The sequence below is a fragment of the Euprymna scolopes genome, chromosome 10 (assembly GCF_053919585.1).
Source record: "Euprymna scolopes isolate OS-2025 chromosome 10, ASM5391958v1, whole genome shotgun sequence".
NCBI lineage: Eukaryota > Metazoa > Mollusca > Cephalopoda > Sepiida > Sepiolidae > Euprymna > Euprymna scolopes.
The window spans coordinates 46,069,888-46,091,880 of NC_136491.1; the positions used below are offsets into that span (position 1 = coordinate 46,069,888).

The following is a 21,993-nucleotide window of genomic DNA, read 5'->3' on the forward strand; positions in this document are numbered from 1 at the left end:
TGCGCAGTCATTAAACAGTTCTGACAACCCCTAAGTACCAATCTTTCATTAAACAAATCAAACAACCCCTAAGTACCAATCTTTCAATTTACCCCTTAGTAGCCCTTTTTTTTCTGGATAAAAACAGATTAAAAAGTTTCCCAAGTCTGAATACCTATATACCAAATTTCAAGTTTGTGGATGAAAAATTTATTGAGTATATAGGTTGAGATGTGTCATTCTCACTTTTATAGGTATATAGATAAGATGAACTAAAAACTAACTGAATTGAAATGTTCTTGTCCAGAATTCCTCTTATATTAAAAAGAATAAAAATTAAGAAAAATTTGTATGGCATACATATCCATGACGAAACGAAAATATCATGTTATAAAAAGCATACAAGTTGATCAAGTAGTTTTATTTTAAAATAAGAAATTCAAATTTTATGAGTAACTGAAGAACGGCAGTCTTATCTGCCACTTTCAAAACAATCTTTTTTTTCTGTTTCAAGGAGGAGGGAATAACGCAACAATTGCAAGATTTATGTTGTAATGCCTATGAATTCCCATCAATCGTTTACAAATATTTTCTTTATAAAAATTGAACTACTTAATCACTTCATATAATTTTTGAAATATGATATTTTTGTTTTGTCACAGGTGTATACATCATACAGATTTTTCTTAATTTTTATTGTTTAATATAGAAGGAATTCTAGACAAGAACTAAATTATGTGTGCCAATTTCACACTAATATCCCCTCACCACCACTTAAAAAAAAAAAAAAAAAAAAAGAAGATAATATCAGAAAGTGCAGTCTTAGTTGTGACCTAGCAAAGATGGGTCCTTCAACTAGTCATACACATTTCTCCTTACAATATTATATTTCTAGTTCAAGCCATTTGGGATGTGTGTTAGATATAGAAAGTTCAATGACTGGCAAAACAATCAAAATATTATTAGTTATATAAGTAGAAATCTCCAGAGAGCAATTAATGATTAACAAATAGCTGTAATTGTTTTGTAATTGTGAAACAAACATCTTCCTGATTAAAATAAAAATGAGTTAAAATAACTGATTAATAAAATGATAAAATAAGCTATCTCACACTTGAAAAACAAAAACGTAAAAACAATAATTGCAAGAAGTCAACATAAAATATATTGATGATATTTTAAGTCTTGAAATTTTAAGTAGTAATAAAAATAGATTTATCAAAGTTAAAAAATTTAACTTTTTGACTATCAATCAAATATTCGCAAACTTTCAAGATATTTTGACACAGTTAATACCTAAGAGATCTTTTGATTATGACTAATTCAGAAGTTATAGCACACAAATATTTTTATTAATAAGACTAAGTCTAATTTGTATGAAAATAAAGAAAAAAAAGAAAACGAACATTAGCCTCTATCAAAATCATTTAAAAATTTACAAATATTTGGGTAGTCAGAAAATGGATTTAAACGTTTGGTTTTTCTTTGACAAATCTTTAGAAATGTTTTAGTTTAAGAACGAGACAGGAGTGCATATTCAATATTGATTTTCTCAATTTGAACAATTATGTACAAACATGAAGCTTTGTTTGCTGAGTTGATTTACCTTGTATGTCTGCTATCCTTCGCCGTGTTTATACAGAAACGAATTGAATGCAAACTACGAGGAGAGTCAATTTCGTAGTCACTTTTCATATCAATGTTTCATACCAACACATTGCAATCCCATTCCATTCCCAAAACTAAACAATTTCCCCCAAGCCACTCCCTTTTTCAAAAGAATACCACAAAAAAAAAAAAAAAAAAAAAAAAATACTAAAGCATTTAAATAATTTATCACAATCAGGAAGTCAGACTTATGTACAATAAAACCCAACAAAATGAACAATGCCATCGTTTTTCTAGACAAAATGTGTTCTTATGTAATTCAAAATTTGTTGTTCTTGGAAATGTGAACAAAATAAAACCTTGGCCCTTAAAGAAACTAATGAGAACCTCAATAAGTTCCTGGAATAACAAATATCATAAAATGAAAAATTTTAGACAAAATTTCATTTATTAATAGTTTTCTTCTAGGATGATACACAGATTCCAACGTTTCTTTAACGGTTCAATGCTTTTTTTTTTTTGTGAAATAATTTTTCATTGGCCTCAAAATACACCCTACTTTCCAATATCATTTCTTCATTGAAGTCAAATCTTTTTCCTGTAGCATTCTTTCCAGTCTTGCAATCAGCCAGTTGTCATTGAAGGTTAGGTCTGAATAATAGGTGGGTGTAAAAATAATTTGAAATGCAACTGCAATTCATGTAATTTTACCATTATTGCGATAGACTATGCAATGTCTTGGTGAAAGAGTGCGATTTTCATTATCTTTTGTTGCCATTTTTTGCAAATTCTTTTTCCAAGCACACCAATAATGCTATACAATATTCGCTATTAACAGTTTTTCCTTTCTCAAGATAATCAACAAAATATGGAAGTTAAAACCTTGCCTGTTAATGTTTGTATCGTTGGTCACTTTGGACGGTTTTTACCGACCGCTGTCCACTCAGCTGACTACCAATTCGACTCTAGAGTTTCATCCATTGTCACCTATTGATGCAAAAGCTCATTTTGTTGCGTTAAAGCAGTTACAGACAGTTACTGATGTTTTGCATGTTTGATCAAACTACATAGATCTTTACAATTTTCTTTGGAAATTATTTACTTAGTGGAAGCAAGATTTCTTTTCATGTCCTTCCTGACACCTACTCAGTGGGGTGATCAGAACCTATTATTTTATAAAAATACCATGATGATTGTCTACCAAGGCTTAAAGAGTGTAAAGGATGGATGAGTATTCTTAGTTTTATAAATAAATAGCAGTTGAGGTAGCAGGGTCAGTTTACAGGGAAAGGTCAAGGAAAACAAGTGATAAAAAGATGAGGAAGGAAGAGGAATAAATAAAAATTTAGTCAGAGATAGGTTATTTTGGAAATCAATTTTTAAAAAAACAGACATTAAACTGAATATGATGAAAATTCCTCTAAAAAATGGATAAAATTAGTGGAAAGCTCGAGAAATATAGGAAAAGTAATATTCAAGGTAATATTACTTTCTTTGGAAAACATTCATCAGTTTGATTTAAATAAGTTTGTTAGAACTTTGGAAAGAATGATCAATGAATTAAATAGAAACAACACGTCTATTATTCGATGAAAAAAGAAGGAATGATACCAAACTATGGAAAAATAATAAAATAGCTAAAATGATAAACGATACAGAATAGTAAATCAAAAGGAAGCTAATTCATTTCACTTCAAGAATTACACCCATTGGTCGAATTATGATCCAATTGCGCACAACAACTTTAACATTAGATGAAAAATGTTGACCTTTTAATTCTTCTCACAATTTCAGGAGCAACTAGAAACTTGATAACGCCATATCAGTATTGTAGAGAGGGCGTGCAACTACAGTGAATTTTAGGATTCTCACAATTTCTAGACTGCTATGTGGCCTTGTACTGTTGAAAAGCTAAGGATATTTTTTTTCTTTATAGGTTTACTCCATACTAGCAAACAGACCTGACGTTGCTTAGGATTGAATGAGGAACCCTAGATCCTATTATGCCTAGCTCATAACACAATATTCATTAAAATATTTAAGATTGTATGCAGTATCAATTAGGTGAAAAAGAATGGGAGTACAATGAAATTAATAGAAAATAAATTCTGGTAAATATATAGTTTTTAACCTTTTTGAAGTTCACCGAATGTTTCTTTGAAATCAATGAAGTCCCCAGCTGCAAGTCCCAAATTTCTTATTAACATTTCTATTCTTTCTTGATTTTTATACTTTTATGAATAGGTAAAACTTAATCACGTTTCATGGATGTAAAATGTGAACGTAGATCCCATTAATGTTGTGCTCCTTTTGATCAAAATAATATATACTTATTCAAGTACCCTGCATTATGTAGCTTCAGTATATATATATATATATATATATATATATATATATATATATATATATATATGATGACAGTAGAGTTTAGTTTCCTAGAAGTACATCCAATGAAACAACATGTGTCTACCAAAAAGTGCTCAATGAGTAAACAGAGCAGGTATATTAAATTTATTTATACAAACATTGATGGCTACATATGTGCATACATGTTTCTGTAATCACCTGTGCTGGGGAGATTACATCTTCAGGCCACAAATTACCCTCGAAAACAGTTTTATTTTTATGTTTATGATTAAAAATTTTATTTTATATTTATGCTTAAAAAACACAAAAAGAAGTTTGTAAGCAGGCGGTAGCTATAATGCAAACAGACATATATACACACTAGCTGTGCCTACTCGGTAATGTATTTATTTTTAAACTATGCAGTCAAAGGAAAGTAACTTTATATGGATGAATATAGTGTTCCAAACCCTAGCCTCTCTTTTTTTTTTTTTTTTTTTTGTAAAGTTGTGGCTATTAAAAAAATAATTCAAACCCAAACGAAGTATTTTCTGGAAAGAATTCAATCGAATTGCATTTTATTCCTAACATACTGCAATGATCTACAAGAAAAACTGATAAACCAGAATCAAAAGATTTATTTTGAAGAAAAAAAAAGCTATTGATGAAGAAAGAGGTGGGGGGTCCCATATTCACAATAGTAAACTCATAATTAAACCAAATTTGTGACCCTTATTGCACTAAAAGAATTTTTTTTAAATTTTACTCTTGGAGAACTTAGGTTACCATCTGCTTTATGTGTAATGATGCACTCATGATTCATACAAAACCATTTTCCCTTACAACAACATTGATTGAAGAGTTCTGAACAAAACATTTCTGTCACAGAACACATATCTACTATAAATATTTCTTTCATTTCACATCAAGAAATATTTTAGACTATTTTTTGACTAATACTTCACGTTTAAACAACATCTGTTTACTTGAACAATATTCTAGAACAACCATTTTTAGAAGCTAGTTATCTGGGTTTTGATTAATGAAATACATTTTGTCAAGTCACAACCGACTGGCGGACATGTCTCATCTCTCTAATGTCATAAATTGCTTGCATGCATTCATGAATAGCAATTAGCATGGAAACTTCTAGTGAACAAAGTTCTTATCAGTGTTTGTATAAAAATGACAGTACTCCAATCTAACAAAAGGTTATTATTTAATGACACCACATGATGAACTAGTATCAAGCATATGCTACCAAATACATGTTCAGACATTTACTATCTCTACTAACAACACTATGTAGTCATAGATAAATCCTCATGCAATAATGAAAAGCAGATAATAGGAAGCAAAAATTGGCATTATCTTTTTAAAAGTCTAATGAAAAAGGTTAATAATGGAAATGGTAATGGAATTTAACAGAAGCGTTTGGTTGAAACGCAATGTTAAGTCATTAATATCTAAAAGTTAAGATGAAAAGAAACCGATTTAAAAACCAGAACAGAAAAAAGATTACAGTGCAAAATGCATAATTTTGTCTCTTATATTAATCAATAATCATATTTCACCATTTAATTATAACTAAAAAAATTTAAGCTCACTCATTCATATATATATATATATATATATATATATATATATATATATATATTAATGAAAACAAAAGGATGTAGTGTTTATCTGATATACGCAATGGTAAACTTCAAACTAATATAAATAACATACATAAATTTATACATAGAAAATGTAATCCCAACTGAATTAAAAAAAAAAAAACCTCAATACACAATAGAGAGTAGAGCTTATTATAAGAGAAAGAAAATTAAAACTGTAAGTTGAACTTTACAATCAAAATTTATTGTTCGACTGAATACCCCAAAAAATTTACAAAGTCCTTATTCCACGGAGTTTCAAAGAATTCTATTCTTATTATTCTTCTCATCAGAGGACATAAAGAAATCAGCAAATTATATTTGTAACAATGCTAAAATTTGCTTTTTCTTTTTAAGCCAATGATGAAGGTCCTCATTTTGGATTTCTCTCTTCTTACTATTAGGTCCCATTTGACTAGGGACAGACTTCTCTTTGGACTACTGCACTGCCCGGAAAAAAAACAATTTTCATTATTTCAGCTGTTTTGTAAAGTTTCCAATTGGATTTTTGAAAACTTTCCAATCAGATTATATACATCTTCACGCTGGACTTATTTTGGAATACATTCTATCTAAAGAACTATTTTGCATTTTGGATCAACTCTGGAGGAATTTCATTCAAGCTGAAATATTATGCGTGGTTTGTTTTTATATTAGTTTTTTTACATATCCAATATTTTTTCATTTTTTTATTTGGTAATTTATAATTACAATAAATTGCGGTTTCACTTAATGCCTTAACTAGCAAATTCTAGCATTGCTACAAATATAATTTGCTGATTTCTTTATGTCCTCTGATGAGAAGAATAATAAGAATAGCATTCTTTGAAACCCCGCGGAATAAGGACTTTGTAAATTGTTTTTTGGGGTGTTCAGTCGAACAATAAATTTTGATTGTAAAGTTCAACTTACAGTTTTAATTTTCTTTCTCATATATATATATATATATATATATATATATATATATATATATATATATATATATATATATATATATAGAGAGAGAGAGAGAGAGAGAGAGAGAGAGAGACAAGTGTTATTAAAAAGCACAGAATTTTTCTGTTTCACCTTCTCCAATCTCCAAATAATTATTTTTGTGTTTTTCTCAAAATTGTTTAGGTTGGATCCATAAGTTTCTTTAGCATGCACTTTCTAAAGGAATACTTCCATCATCCTCAAGCATATTGCATTATAAAAATTGTTTTTAATATATTTGTCATGGTCAGGTGGTGGCTAATTATGAGTTAGATGGGCAGACAATTTATTTTTATATACATATTTGAAATTTTAAATATGTATATATGTATAAAAAAAAAAGAAAAAACTGTCTGCCCACCTAACTCGTAATTAAAAAAAAATTTTTTTTTATTACATTTTCACCCCAAACAAGACAAATTGCCACTTTGGTGTAGGGGGCTACTATCAGGGGCAACAACTACTGGGGTACTATGTAGGGATTTGGGCAGCAAGATGTCGGTTCACGTTACACTTGAACTTCTGCACGTCAGTACTGTAGGGGAAGCAGGGATCTGGAATGGAATTCCAGAGTCTAGCGGTTCTGGGGAAGAAACTATTGGAGTAAAAAGATCTTTTTACAGTGTGGGGGTGGGAGTTAGCAGCCTGTCGGGTTTGTTGAGGGTGCTCACGTCGTGGGGGCACAAGTGATTGCAGTTCGTCAGAGCATTCACCACTAAAATACTTGTAGAAAAGGCAGAGGGATGCAACATTTCGTCGATGGGACAGAGGCTGAAGCTTAGATGCCAGTTCAGGGCCTATCAGGTTTGCGACTCTCTTTTGAACCTTGTCAAGGAGCGAGAGACTAGTAGCAGATGCACCAGCCCATATGTGACAGCAATACTCCATACATGGGCGAATGGTGGCCTTATAGAGGTACAGGATACTTTCGGGTGTTAGTAGTTGTCTAGCACGGTAGAGAGAGCCCACCTTTCTTGCAGCGGCCCTGGCAATGCCTTCAATGTAATTGTTCCAACTCATGTTTCATGTGAACGTTAGGCCAAGGAGTTTGAAAGATGTACTCTCAGATAAACAGTCGTTGGCCATTGCTATAGGTGGTAGAGAGGGTTTCTTGTAATTATTTAATGAAACTAGTTTAGTCTTAGCGGCATTGAACACGACCAACCACTTTTGTCCCCATTTCACCACAGATTGGAGGTCTTCCTCTAGTGTTTCTGCCATTTCTTTAGAAATGTGTTCATTCGTCTTCCTGTTGTGCCTACCATAGAGTGTAGTGTCATCAGCATATATACCCATCTCAGAGGCAATTTTGTCGGGGAGGTCATTTATGAATATCAGGAACAATAGAGGTCCAAGGATAGAACCCTGGGGCACCCCCGCATTTATATCATATTGTTTAGATGTATGACCGTCGAGGACAACCTGGATTTTTCTCTTATCTAAGAAGGATTTAATTATGTTAAGTATTCTACCAGTGATACCGTATGATCTAATTTTCCTGAGGAGACCCTCATGCCATACCCTGTCAAAAGCCTTAGATATATCTAGAGCTACCGCTCTGCCCTCCCCCGCTTTGTCCAGTGAATGGTATATAATTAATTAGCCACCACGTGACCGTGACAAAAATATATAATTAAAAACATAATTTTTATAGCGCAATATGCCTGAGGTTGATGGAAGTATTCCTATTGAAAGCGCTCGCTAAAGAAACTTATGGATCCAACATAAACAATTTTGAGAAAAATGAAAAAAAAGATTATTCGGAGATTGGAGAAGGTAAAAAAGAAAATAGTGAAACAGAAAAATTCCGTGCTTTTTAATAACACTTGTCTCAATGAGAATAAGCTGCCTAAATATACCCTATATATATATATATATATATATATATATATATATATATATATATATATATATTAATAATCCTATTTCCCCCAACCTGTCAGAGATTCATGACTAGCAGGTCAGCTGTATATAGTCCCATTGAAAAGTCTTAATGAAGACGAGACAGGTATATCTGTGGATATAATATTGATTACATTAGGCATCATACTAAGTAATAAGTCAGTATATATATCCACTCCAAAAAATGCTCAATACTAAGGTAGTTAATATACTTTTTATATGATAACTTATTTCCAAAATATATTCATGTATTAGTAAAAAAGTTAATAGCCATATCCTTCAAAATAAGATTTAAAATTTGTGTTCAGAGTTATTATAGGAATAATATCAAGGCCAAATACTAAAATCTCAATTCAAGAGAGATAAAAAGTATTAGTCTAATCATTGAATTCCTTCATTTGACATTTTGGTTTAAAAAGAAAGAAAAAAAGTATATCTTAGGATAATTAGGAAATCAATATACGAATGGAGATACTGAGTAAGGCATCTCACGTCTAATCGAATGTATTGAATAATACAGTTAAATGTCTACTTTTTTTTATTATCTAATTTTTTTTAATTACCTTGTTGAATTTAAAGGATACTAAAATTAACATCTATCATAGGCAATTATCTTTTACGTAATGTGCTAATATTCCAGATTGTCTGCAGAGTGACTTAAATCTCCAAAAGTCTAAATACATATACCGTAAGAGAAAAAATGGCGATTTCCTTGAAAACTGATTCAAATAAGAGTGAATCACAATTATGGACAACAGAAAAATGTCATTCCTAATTGTACCAAAATAAAAAAAAAAGTTTAACATTAAAGAAAAAAAAGTAAATTTGAGAGAAAGAGTTATCAATATTCATTAAATTCATGCAACCAACTTTCAAAAAACCTATTCAACAGAGACAGAAAGAAAAATGCAACTCTTACAATAACTGTTAAAATATATTTTACTATTAAAAGCAAGCACACGTTTTTTTATTTTTTATTTTATATAAACAATAGTACACTTTTGGGAGATATAAATTAAATTTTAACTGGATTTGGGATTCTATTGATTAAAGAAAGATGTAGGACATCTGAAAATTATCCCCCCCCCAAAAAAAAAAACAAAAAAAAAAAAAAAAAACGGTAAAATGTGACCAACCATAAACTGCAGATTAATAAACAAGACAGAAAATTAGTATTATGCACCTAACTGTTTTTATTTTCTTAAAGCTTTATAACAGAATTCTCTCTACACACGTGCGCACACACACAAGATAAATTATTTAAAAAAACTTTGCATAAAAATTATATCAAAAAAGCTTTTTTTGCTAGAGAATGTTCGGTTTAAATAAGCAAGATAGAAGTTCACACATAAAACAAAGCGTTACACTTCTAAACAGCTTTTTTAGCTAATGTAAAAAAAAAAAAAAAAAAGAAATTCATACAAAGAGTTCTCTTACAAGTGTTTAAAAGCCAATTTATTTTTAGAAATTCTATTTTAACAACAAAAATCAGATTTTTCCATTCTTTTTTCTTTGCAAAAATGTTTGAAACAAGAAAAACTTCATCAGAAAATCTATAAAATAGTTTCAATTATTATTATACAAATTATTATTTGTCATATGTTTGATTAAAAAATTTTAATACTTTTACCATCAAATTATCATATTCTGGTTTTCATCTATATTCAAGTCATGAACAAAATCTACCACGTTCAGAGTTAACTTTTTTTTAAATCTCATTTTTTTTTCTAAATATCTACTGCATTCATCATCATAACTTCTCAAATAAGTCTTAGTAAGTACAAAATTAATGTAGTAAAACCTTTAATGCCTGCATTTCCTGCCATCAAAGATACTAGTTTATAACTGTGCTCTCTCTCACTTTTTTCTTAAATTGACCCAACCTCTCACAATCCAAAAATTACTTTTTCATATGCCTATCAGCAATAATCCTAAAGGAAAAAGTAATTTATACGAGAAAAAATCTCTCATATGAATTATATTTTATAGTTCAGGGCATAAATGCTGACTACTATACGAGCAGTTGGGTTTCAAATCTCAGCTTGAAACAATCATCATCTTAAGCTACAGTTAAGAGCTATGATATAGAAAAACAGCAATCTATGGATATTTTATTCCCACTTATGAGTTGAGCTTTCTAGTGAGAAGAAGTAATGGTTTCCATATGGTGTAAAAAGATTATCCTTCATAATTAGAACTAGTAATATAAATAAAAAACAATATTTAATCGCATGCGGAGATAAGCCAGAGCTAAGAATGTTGAACAACTTTATGAGCAGTCAGGTTTCAAATCTCAGCTTGAAATTCTCACTAATATCAATCATTGTATTGTGAAACAGCTGTTTGAACATACACACACATTGGTAACTGTAAGTATAGTCTTTTCTGGACCAGCTGAGGTCTACAAAAATCAGGATAGCTGAGAGCATAGCTATGGCTCACTAAAAATATATAATTCGTTTAAATATCACACACACACACATTTATATAATTCTTAAAATTACAACTCATCCAATATGTTCCAACATACACATGTGTATACATATAATCCCCCCTCCAACACACACACACACACACACACACACACACACACACACACACACAAATAAATAAATTAAATCCTGTATGATACTACAGTAGATAAGCCAACATTTAAACATTACATATCAATATTACTGGTGCTTTTATTCCCCTCAAACGGCTTTGACTTTCAAAGAAGCAGTATCACATGACAAAAATAAAACTGATAAATATTAAGAGCTTCAACATTTATGAACATTTATTTCCGGTTAGATAAATGATCTCATATTCCCCCTCTCTTATTTGATTGATGACGTCATAATTTTATGAAACATTTAACCAAAATCTTTTTTCAATTCATTGAAATATGTAAATTACAAAATATCTATTAAAAGAAAAAAAAAACTTAGATGAAAGTACTGAAAGAAAACTGATAATAAATTTGAAGTACCATACATTAAAAAAAAAATGCCATTTCAATAACCTGAGACAGCAGTAAATGATACCAAAACAAAACTCATCAGAGCAGTTATGTCATTATAAAAATAATCTTCATAAATATTATGCTTTTTATTCCAAACATTATTATAAGTTTGATAAGGAAATGATTCCATTGAAGATAAAAATAATTGTATGAGAAGAGATGGTTGCTTAAATTGTAGAACTGGGGTATTGGTATAGACGTACCTCTATTAGGGGTACAACTTACCAAGAGACGAAGTGGAAATGTGCAATATCTCTAGTGCAATAAATAAATGAATAAAACAGAAAAAAATACAGGTAAGACTAATCCCAAAGATTTTTACATGTCACTAAGCCACCAAAAAATCTCGACAAAGCAAGTGAAAGTGCAGAGATCACAATTTTTAGTTTTATTCTCATCTTCACCCACAATTCAATTTTGAAAATAAAAGTTGGTATGCATTTGTGAGGACAGATAATTAGTATATAATAATTAGGCTTATCATTTCCTTTTGTGGGAGCGGCCATATCATTACCAATACACATATTAAATCAAATCCTTCATTGTTAATATGGTATAATCATGTTGACACACCGGTTCACATTAGATCACAGAAATTAAGTGATACTGAGCCTGGTCAGTACTAAAATAGTTAATACCAGGTGTTATCTGTGGTCTCCACATATCTTGGCATTGTTTCCAGTCATCCTGGACTTCTCCTTGCTATTGGACTCAAGCAGTTCCGATTCAGGAGAAGTGTGATTTGGGATTGTGCAATCCTTGCTTTAAAATTACAAACACAGGCACCTTACGGGGGTGGGATCCATTGTCTCTCAAGACTTAACAAAGGTCATGATTGCTAAATTGATGTCTACAGGAACAGAACTGCTGTAGTTGATGATGATAATGACATTATTGGAAGTATAGCAACCATACAAATCATTAAGGAACGGTTTGTTGCAGTGTATGATAATTTGTACAGCAGTGTTTGGAATATAACAAAAGATTTAGCCTTGGAGCTGCTCCTGATGACTTTTCTTCATTTAATGTATAGTCAAAATATTCCATATATTCTTAATGGAGAATCTTTAACTTATTAGATAAACGTACATCCTAATATTTTCCTCAGATCTTTTATCTACTACTGTAGCACAGACAAAGAAAAACCCGGCTGATAATGGTTAAAGCTAACCTGGAACTCAACCTAGGCCCTGTATCGACAGAGTTCACAATTGGAATAACGAGTGGCCACCGATCACCGAATTGTTTATTTCCAATCGTCAGGCTTGGTTAATCTTCATAAGGGATGCAGTGCAAGAACGAATGAAGCCGGTTCAACCCACCCTAAATGAATATTGTTTTAAGTAAACAACTTCATATGTCCTTGCAAACAAACAATGTTACAATGTAAAATTCCAAACATCTGTGAAACTACACAAGAAAAATATTAAAGCAACATTTTTTTAGATGTTCATGTAACGTAATAATGCCATTCTGTAGGCAGGGTTTGGTGTATTGTGTTGTTTCAATGAACAGAAATTGAAACGAATAAACCAGTCATCTGAACTATGTCAAGCTGAACATTAAAAAGCAAAAAAAGTCGAAGGGAGCCATTTTATTATATACACACAAAACACAAATGAAACTGGAGAAACCAGAGAAATACCAAAGATATTCATATCAGTAAACACTCAATACAGAAAAAGAGAGGACGTGGATAGCGTTCTTTTACAAATATACTATTAGTCTACTTTTAATATACAAATTATATATAAGATATCTTATAAAATGCTAGCAGAAAAACCTAGCGTTGCCCATGATTGAATGAGGAAACATGTCTTCCTGTCTTCATTACCTAAACTCCATATTAACTTTCTTTTTTCATTTTTTTTTTTTATTATTATATTTTATAATAATATTCAATTTTTGAGGAGAGGAGAAGTCCGAAGGATGCATATTGATGGAGTAAGAAAGGGTGTCAGTAAATTTAGTGAAATAAATTCTGGTACATTTATAGTCTTTAATCCTTTTGAAGTACACCTGGATTTTTTTTTTTTAATTTTTTTTTTTTTTTAGGAATCAATAAGGATTCATATGCACTTCTACTCCCAATCCTGAACCTCTCATTAACTTTTTTTTCAATTTCTATAATTTGGAAGTTATAAATAGGGCTATATCAACAGCATATTTTTTTCATTGTTTTAACTCTTGAGTATATATCCGTTAATATCTTATGTTTTTATATAGATGGATGTGGTTCTCAGTTGATTAAGTGTGTCTGTATCAGATATATACCCGAGAGTCAAAAGAATGAAAAGAATATTCTGTTGTTACAGCCCTAGTTATAAATCAAATAAAATAACAGTTGTTTTTTAAGAATATACAGTGTGAACACAGACTCCTTGATATTATGGTTTCTTTTGTGATCAAAATGAAATATATGTATCCAAATAGTCTGAATAATATAGTTTCAGAATATATACGATTTTGATAATCTGTATTAAAACCGTAGGAAGAGTTTGTGAACTAAACAAACTTAGTATTTTTAATTATCAAGTTCAATTCAACTTTTAACAAAGAAAATATAAAACAAACTAGCAAAGCTATCTCAAGTTGCAAATTAACATGAACCGTAAATAATCATGATTCAGGCCCGGAATCTTACTTATATCATTTTTTTTTTTTTTTTTTTTTTTTTTATAAAATAAATACAATGTCTTTGATGTTATTATCAAATACGTTTATACAAAATTTAATACCACCATTAGACTTCTTGTAAAATTTTAGTTTGAAAATTGTTTGTTCTTAGTATAGGTTTTCATTTTCAGTTTCATCCACGCTAAACAATAATCGGAATTGTTAATTGGACCCCAGCTACGTCAAGAAAAAACATAGTGTCATTAAATTTCTTAAAGATTTGTTTTACTGAACTTAATTTTCTGTAAAGATATCAACATTGAAAGAAACTCTTTCCTATGTATACAAAATTAATCAAATATCAACAAGCAATGCATTCTTTAAACACAAGCTACTAAGTATACACACAAAAATTGATCGCATGAATATGAAAAAAACAATGTATTCGCTAAATACAAGACTTTTGAGGGCTCTATGGACAAATTTATTTTTAGTTGACCCTTGACAACTAAATATTTTTGTTTACTAGCTAAATAGCAAAGTTACTAGCCAGACCCATGTGATTTTTGGAATATGACATCTTTGTTTCATGACGAGTATGTACATCATAAAGATTTTTCTGTATTTTTTTTATAAGTGTAATTCTAAATATACAACACTTGTTGATACTTGAAGGTATAAACATTCTAATTTCTTCAGATATCTTTTTAAAACAGCTTTTGTTTAAAAAAAAAGTATATTGTTCTATTAAACTTTTATTGTTTAAATAATTTAACTTTGTTTTATTTTTAAAAAAAAGTTGAAAAGATATTTTTCACTCAGCAGTGATCCTTAGAAGATTGTCAGTGAAAGAAATACAATCACCAAAAGATAAGCGTTTCATTATTTCTATTCGCCACTTTGAAAAGCAAATGCAACTGTTTCACTCACAATGTAGAGCCCTGCTTTCTCAAAAGTTGTGATGTAAAAAAAGCATAAGAAAAAATACGTTAAATTTGTAAAAGGACTGAAGCCATTGTTAAAGTGTGACTAAAAATCACATTCACTAATAAAATATAAATCAAACAATTTTATCGTTTTTCTGACCACTTTGTGTTTCTTGCAACTATATGACTTACATATTCTTTTCATTTACATTTAATCCCCTATTTATTGGAATCCAAATGAAATAGCATACCAAGTACGAAAACAGACTTTTTAAAAATCAGATTTACAAAAAATAGTAATGAAATGAAGCAAGGTAAAAATTTCATTACTACAGAAACACACATAGAATGTTGAATTCGTGTTCACGCTCCTTCTCTGGAAGAAGTATATAGCCAATTTCCTCCTTCATTCATCTCTAAGGAGTATACTTGCTGAAGTAGTACCAGTGACTCATTTATGAATTTATAAGTGAAAAAAAAAAAAAAAAAAAAAAATTTGAAAGCATTTATCCGATTTAAAAAATAAAAGGAAACAAAAATAAAATAACTCCCAGACAATGCCAAGTAGATACAGCTAATATCAAATAACTGCACTAAGAAGCAGTTAAATCCAGCATTGCAATATAAACTAATGTTGAATAAGTAATCCCAATAATAAAAGTTGTTTTGGTAAAACCAACACTGCAGTAAAGAAGTTACTTATTGCATTCGGAGATAAGAATAGTGATATGAATCGGTATACAATAAATATATTGATAATAATTGTACTTATCCCTCCCTTTGTTAGAAAGACCATAACACTACCGATACACATGTGTTAAATCAAATCTATCGTTACTCCGTTGATGTTGGAAGGAACGGAGCTGCTGCAGTTGATAATACTGGCGGTATTGGAAAATTGGCAACCATACGAATCATTATGGATCGGATTGTCATAGCGAATGATAATTCATACAATTGAATAAGATATCCTATGATGAAAGGTGTTTTGTAAAACAAAGCAGCAAAAATTACTTTTGATATTTTGATATATAGTGGTAAGAAGAAAAAAAATCAGTAAACAAATGCTTAGATTAATTAACATTTATATTATTTGGATTCTTTAGACTATTGTCCTCGTTTTGAGTGTCATTTTCACAACATTTTGGTCGATATAACCTCTGACCTTCTTCAGGTGTATCACGAGAATATCATGCTCTCGTTCTGTTAGCATTGATTGGATAGAAGTTCAATATAACTCGCAATTGTATTTTGATTAACTTTACAGCTGAATTTTATCCACTATACCACCCGTCCTTGTAGACAGTTCTAGTATGAATTTTAAGAGCCTAAAACCTCTTTTTATATGTACATGCTAACTATTTATTACTATTTTTTTTATTATTATTTTATTATTATTATTATTATTTTTTAGAAATCCAGAAATATAATTAACATTTAATCAGACAAAATGAGTCATAACTGCTTTACAATTTTATGATATATATAAATTGAAGTTTCTTGCGAAAAAGATTTGAATTATTAATATTCCAGGAGAAAGAAAGAGGCTAACAAGGTTCAGCAAGCTCAAATTGGCATAACCAACAGTTATAGTCAAAGGTTTATTTGTGGCTTTTAGGATTATGCCTGACAATCATTGCAGCTGCACCGTCATTCAACTTGCTCGGATTGTTGACAGATTACCTCTTTTCTGAAATACTTGTTTCCAACTTGGAATTTTACCAATTTTTTTTTTTTTTTAATTCTTCAACCTGTACAATCAGAACTGGGTCACTTCTTTGTGATACACTGATGGCAACAATCTTAGCTGCAATTGTTTCATTACTTCGCACAGCCTTCATTTTTAAATCAATGGCACAATCTTGTTATTTGTCAAAAAAATGCTGGAACGAAAAAAATAAGCCTACTATTTTTTGTCCAAAATTTCTATGCAGCTACAAAAGTTTGCACTATAAAACCTCACATAAATATGATTAAAAACATATCTATGGAGTTAGAGAATATCTGTCAACTTCAACTGAAAAGGAGCTGGAGGAAAAATACTTTTGTTCCCTTTTTTCTTTGTTTGATCAGTCTTTTTATATCAGCTTTTTCTTTTATCATAACTTAATACTAAAAATAATATAATTAGTCGAACAAAGGTTATCAGTTTATTCATAGCTGAGGGATTGTGATTTCATACTATTTCAAATTGCATTGGTGCATAAATAAACAATAGATTTAATGGGAGTTCATCCAGCAGAGCAGATTCTTACCTCATTATTTAAAAAAAATACAATATTTAAAGAATTTTGAAGGTAGCTTGGATTTTTTTCTTTCAAAAATCAAGAAAATAACAATTTTACAACATTATAACCTTTTTCTAAGAAATATAAGCAATCATAACGGTAACCAGTGTCATAAGAAAACATGTTTTAATCAAAGAGAAAAAAAAAAAACTAACTCGCCAAGCAGCAAAAGCTGACCTCTTCATTGTTTGTACAAATCTCAAGATACTGTAAATCCTTCTACTCCTTCCCAGTCTCCTGCTGCGCTGACCGTACTAATATACAGAGGTTGAAATGTAATATGAACAGACATTTCACTGCTTAACTCCCTACATAGTGTTCCTGTAGACATAATCCCAAATAGTAGCTTCATACATCTAAATGGCATTGTGCCTTGTTTTGGCATGTATAAGAGTAAAAAAAAAAATTCTAACAATTCTTTTTGTTTAAGTTATCTGTTTTATAGCTAAGATCCATATTTCCTGTAATCAATTCATTGAATATAAGTTGTTACTCTAATCATAGCTGGAAGGAAATTATTAATTCTCAACAGTATTAGTGCATGATTGCCTGCAAACGATCTGAGGGGATTTAAACTCGGCATAGCCAATTCCATAGTTGATGATAGTATTCATTATGCCAATAACAAATTCCCAATGTTCTTTTTAAATTTTATATGTTTGCAAGTTACTTTTGTCTTTGTCTATTTTTCTTTATTGTACTATCTATTGGTGTACACGTTCTCTATAAAAAATAAAAAAAAAGAAATTTTTTCGCCAGTATTTTCATCATTTCTCATAACCATTATTTAAAAAAAAAAAACAAGATTTATAATATATATATATATTAAAAAAAATTTTTTTTTTAATTACATTTTCACCCCAAGCAAGGCACATTACCACTTTGGTGTAGGGGGCTACTATCAGAGACATATGCTACTGGGATACTATGTAGGGAGTTGGGCAGCAAGATGTCGGTTCACTTGAACTTCTGCATGTCAGTACAGTTGAGGAAGTTGGGACCTGGAATGGAATTCCAAAGTCTAGCGGTTCTGGGGAAGAAACTACTGGACTAGAAAGCTCTCTTACATCCAAGGATCTCTACTGTGTAGGGGTGGGATTTAGCTGTTTGTCGGGTTTGTCGATGGTGTTTATATCGTGGAGGCACAAGTGCTTGCAGTTCGTCAGAGCATTCACCATTAAAATACTTGTAGAATAGGCAGAGGGATGCAACATTTCGTCGATAAGACAGAGGTTTGAAGCTTAGATGACAGTTCAGGACCTATTAGGTTGGAGACTCTCTTTTAGACCTTGTCCAGAAGCGAGAGACTCGTAGCAGATGCACCAGCCGAAATATGACAACAATACGCGATACATGACATGGGCGAATGGTGGCCTTATAGAGGTACAGGATACTTTCGGGCGTTAGTAGCTTTCTAGCACGGTAAAGAGAGTCTACCTTCTTTGCAGTGGTCCTATATATTATAGAGTGAAAAATATTATAGAGTGAAAAATTTTAGGTGAGTGGGTAAGTCTGAGGTGGTTGTTTACTATGCCATTTGCTTTCTCGTTTCACCACAGCACCTGAAATGATTTTGTCCTGGGGCTAGAAAAAGGCACATGTTTTACTTGTTAACTATTGTATGAAAGGATAGACGTGTATATATCTATACTCCTATAAATTCGTTTTTCAAGCATGTGTATTGATATTCATATTAAAATCCCTTTCTCTATTTATTTAAAAAGAAAATAGAATTTTGTTATGTATGGGGCGTGGAATTGCATTCACTAGCAGAAGATCTAGCTAATTTACATATTCTTTTAAACATTCATTTTAATTAATTCCCTATTAGTTTCTTTGGTTTTCTTATGGGATGATCATCTTTAGTTAACTATTACGTGTAATTATATTCATGCAGATGTTCTACATGATTTATACTTGCATAATATTCGCGTAAAAAGTTTATAGTAAACACAAAATAGTTTCCATATATATTTATGTATATGTATATATTTTTGTTTAAAGAATTTTGCCTACCAAACTCCTCCTAGAGTTTTTGGTCTACAGACATGAAACTTCATATATAAGGTATTTGAATCCATGCGAAACTTTATATTTGGGGTTTAGCCTGGAAAAATCGGTGCAAAAGTGTGAAAATTATAAGAATGAAATTTGCCAGGTGAAGGTCGAACGCTGCCATTACAAACGCATAACGTAGTAATTTTTAGCCTTGCAGTAAATATGTCTTCATGGCCCAGTCATAGGCAGCAGAGGCAAAAATAAATCGTAAGCGGTAGGTTTTGGTTTCGATTCTCGGTGGTGGTGCACGAGTCTTTATTTATTTATTTTTTTTTTAAATCATTACTATATATTGGGTCCAATATAATCTATATATCTATAAAAGTAAAAATGTCTGTCTGTGTGTATATTTCCTTACACAATAACTCTGTCAATTTTCAGTCTACAGACGCAAAATTTGATATACAGGGTATTGAGATTTGGGAAAATCTTTGTAATCCATTTTCGGCCAGACATTTGGCTATTAAGGGGTCAAAGTTCAACGATTTGACCTTCAAGAACTCTACCAAACTCCTCTGCCAATTTTGGGTATAAACACTTTAAATTTTAGATAAAGGTTCCTTAGACATGAATTTAACTTAATAACTTGATTTGAGCCCAAAACAATAAATGTTAAGGGGTCATAATAGGGGTCAAAGTTTTAAAACATTTGACCTCTGCGGTCTCTACCAAATTACTCAGACAATTTCTGGTCTAAACATTTGAAATTTTGCATAAAGGGTATTCAGAGATAGGGCAAGCTTTTTAATTGGTTTGGGTCGAAAATTTGAGCTACCAATAACTGTATGTATGTATGTATGTATGTATGTATGTATGTATGTATGTATGTTTGCATGTCTGCCTAAAACTTTCGACAGAGGCGATGGATTTTCACAAGATCAGTATCGTTTTGAAGCTCGACCCTTCAGACGACAAATACCAAAAAATTGGCTAAAAGCATTAATTTCTTCACCCTCAACTGGGCACTTTTCTACAGGGAGGCATCGCTTTTTTTGCCAATATTTTCGAAAGTCATCCCCTCTTTTCGATTATCTAACCTTAATTTAAACCTACATCACTTCCGGTTTGGCAGTGGTCGTAACAGCAAGGATGTCAGTTTTTTTCCCCCCATTCTTTTCCTTCTTTGCGGTACGGGTTCGAGCCTGCCTTCCTACTACCACTTTTTTTTTTTTTTTTGCTCAACACACCCCTCCAAACACCCGGGCAATGCCGGGCACCCATGCTAATTATATATATATATATATATATATATATATATATATACATACACACACATTTATCTTTATTATAGAGTGGAGGATTACATCTATGATAGAATGGATATACCTCATTTTTACATGCAACACAAAAATACTGGCTATAACAATTGTTCTGTGTACAACAATATAGAATAAATTATCATAAAAAGTTAAAAAAGAGGAAAAACGATTAAACATAATATTTTGAATCTGTGGTTGAAAAGATTACAGAGTTACAATTTTCCATAATCAACAGGAAAAGTTTCCTTATATCCGACAGACAATGGATGCTATGTTAAGTGGTTGCAGTCATAAAAAATTGTATTCGTAAGAACAGAATCTGTCCAGAAAGCACAGTTTTATAATTTGCAAGGAAAACAGCAACTCCCATAAAAAAGTACCTTAAAGTTCATGCAGTATAGCCTATGTTGACTTTAAAAAAATATTAGAACTTTCAGTAAAGATTTTGAATGCCTTACAAAAATTAACTAAAAATACAAATTATTAAGAGACATTTTTCATACAGAAACCTTTCAATAAAGTTGATTAAAGCATGTTAGCAAGATAAATTGTTCATAACTTCATTCGATATACAAATTGAATGAAACAAGACTATGGAACTAATGACATTTAATAATATAAAATTATGTAATAATTTATTATTTTTTGTACGAGTATGATATTAGATAGTTAAAGTCGACAGTGCAACATGCAGAGTGTGGCAATATTTTGCTTACGTATATATAAGATTGTCATAATAAAAAAAATACAGAATTTAAAAAAGGAAAAATAAAACGTATAAATCTGTATAGAAAGCAAAAGTAATTTTTTTAAATGATGGAAATAGATTTGTGATGAGACGTGGGTGTAATTTTTTTTTTTTTTTTTTTCACAATTTTTTCATTTATCACTCCTATATAATCATCAAAATAAATTACTGTTATTCAAATCAATATTACAACATATTTTGAAATATACTCTTTACACAGTATCAATGGTCAGTCCAAAGATAATTATTTATGTCTAATTAGCAAATTTCTTTTTTAACAGTTCATGATAAATTAATGTTTGATGTTATTCATTTGTAATTTATGTTACTATATATATATATATATATATATATATATATATATATATATATATATATATATATATATATATGTATATATACACAATAGTGTTGTTGATATTAATAGTAATTAAAATGATTTAATATAAAAAAAATGGATAACTTACTAAAAATGAATCTCTAATATCACTTGGTAGTAATCAGAATTAATACAGGGTGGAACTATCAAAGTGTCGCCCTAAAGAAAACAACATCACGGCTTTATTTTAAAACTTTTGTTGACAAAATCAATTCAGGTAACTTGATTACTTAATTATGTAGTAGAG

General features: G+C 30.5%; 1 protein-coding gene across 50 annotated transcripts in view; it reads right to left on the reverse strand.

Moving 5' to 3' along the window:
* LOC145285972 (disco-interacting protein 2 homolog C-like) overlaps positions 1-21,993 on the reverse strand; it is a 421,962-nt gene that overhangs the window by 298,498 nt on the left and 101,471 nt on the right. For 7 of the 50 annotated variants that reach the window (XM_080134552.1, XM_080134559.1, XM_080134549.1 and 4 more), the window contains exon 1: positions 1,586-1,723. The exons of 37 other annotated variants lie outside the window; for them this stretch is intronic. The gene's annotated coding sequence lies outside the window, so the exon portion shown is untranslated. Of the gene's footprint in view, positions 1-1,585; positions 1,728-21,993 lie in introns of those variants that run through there. 6 more of the 50 variants (XM_080134561.1, XM_080134550.1, XM_080134555.1 and 3 more) reach the window with 3 other exon arrangements.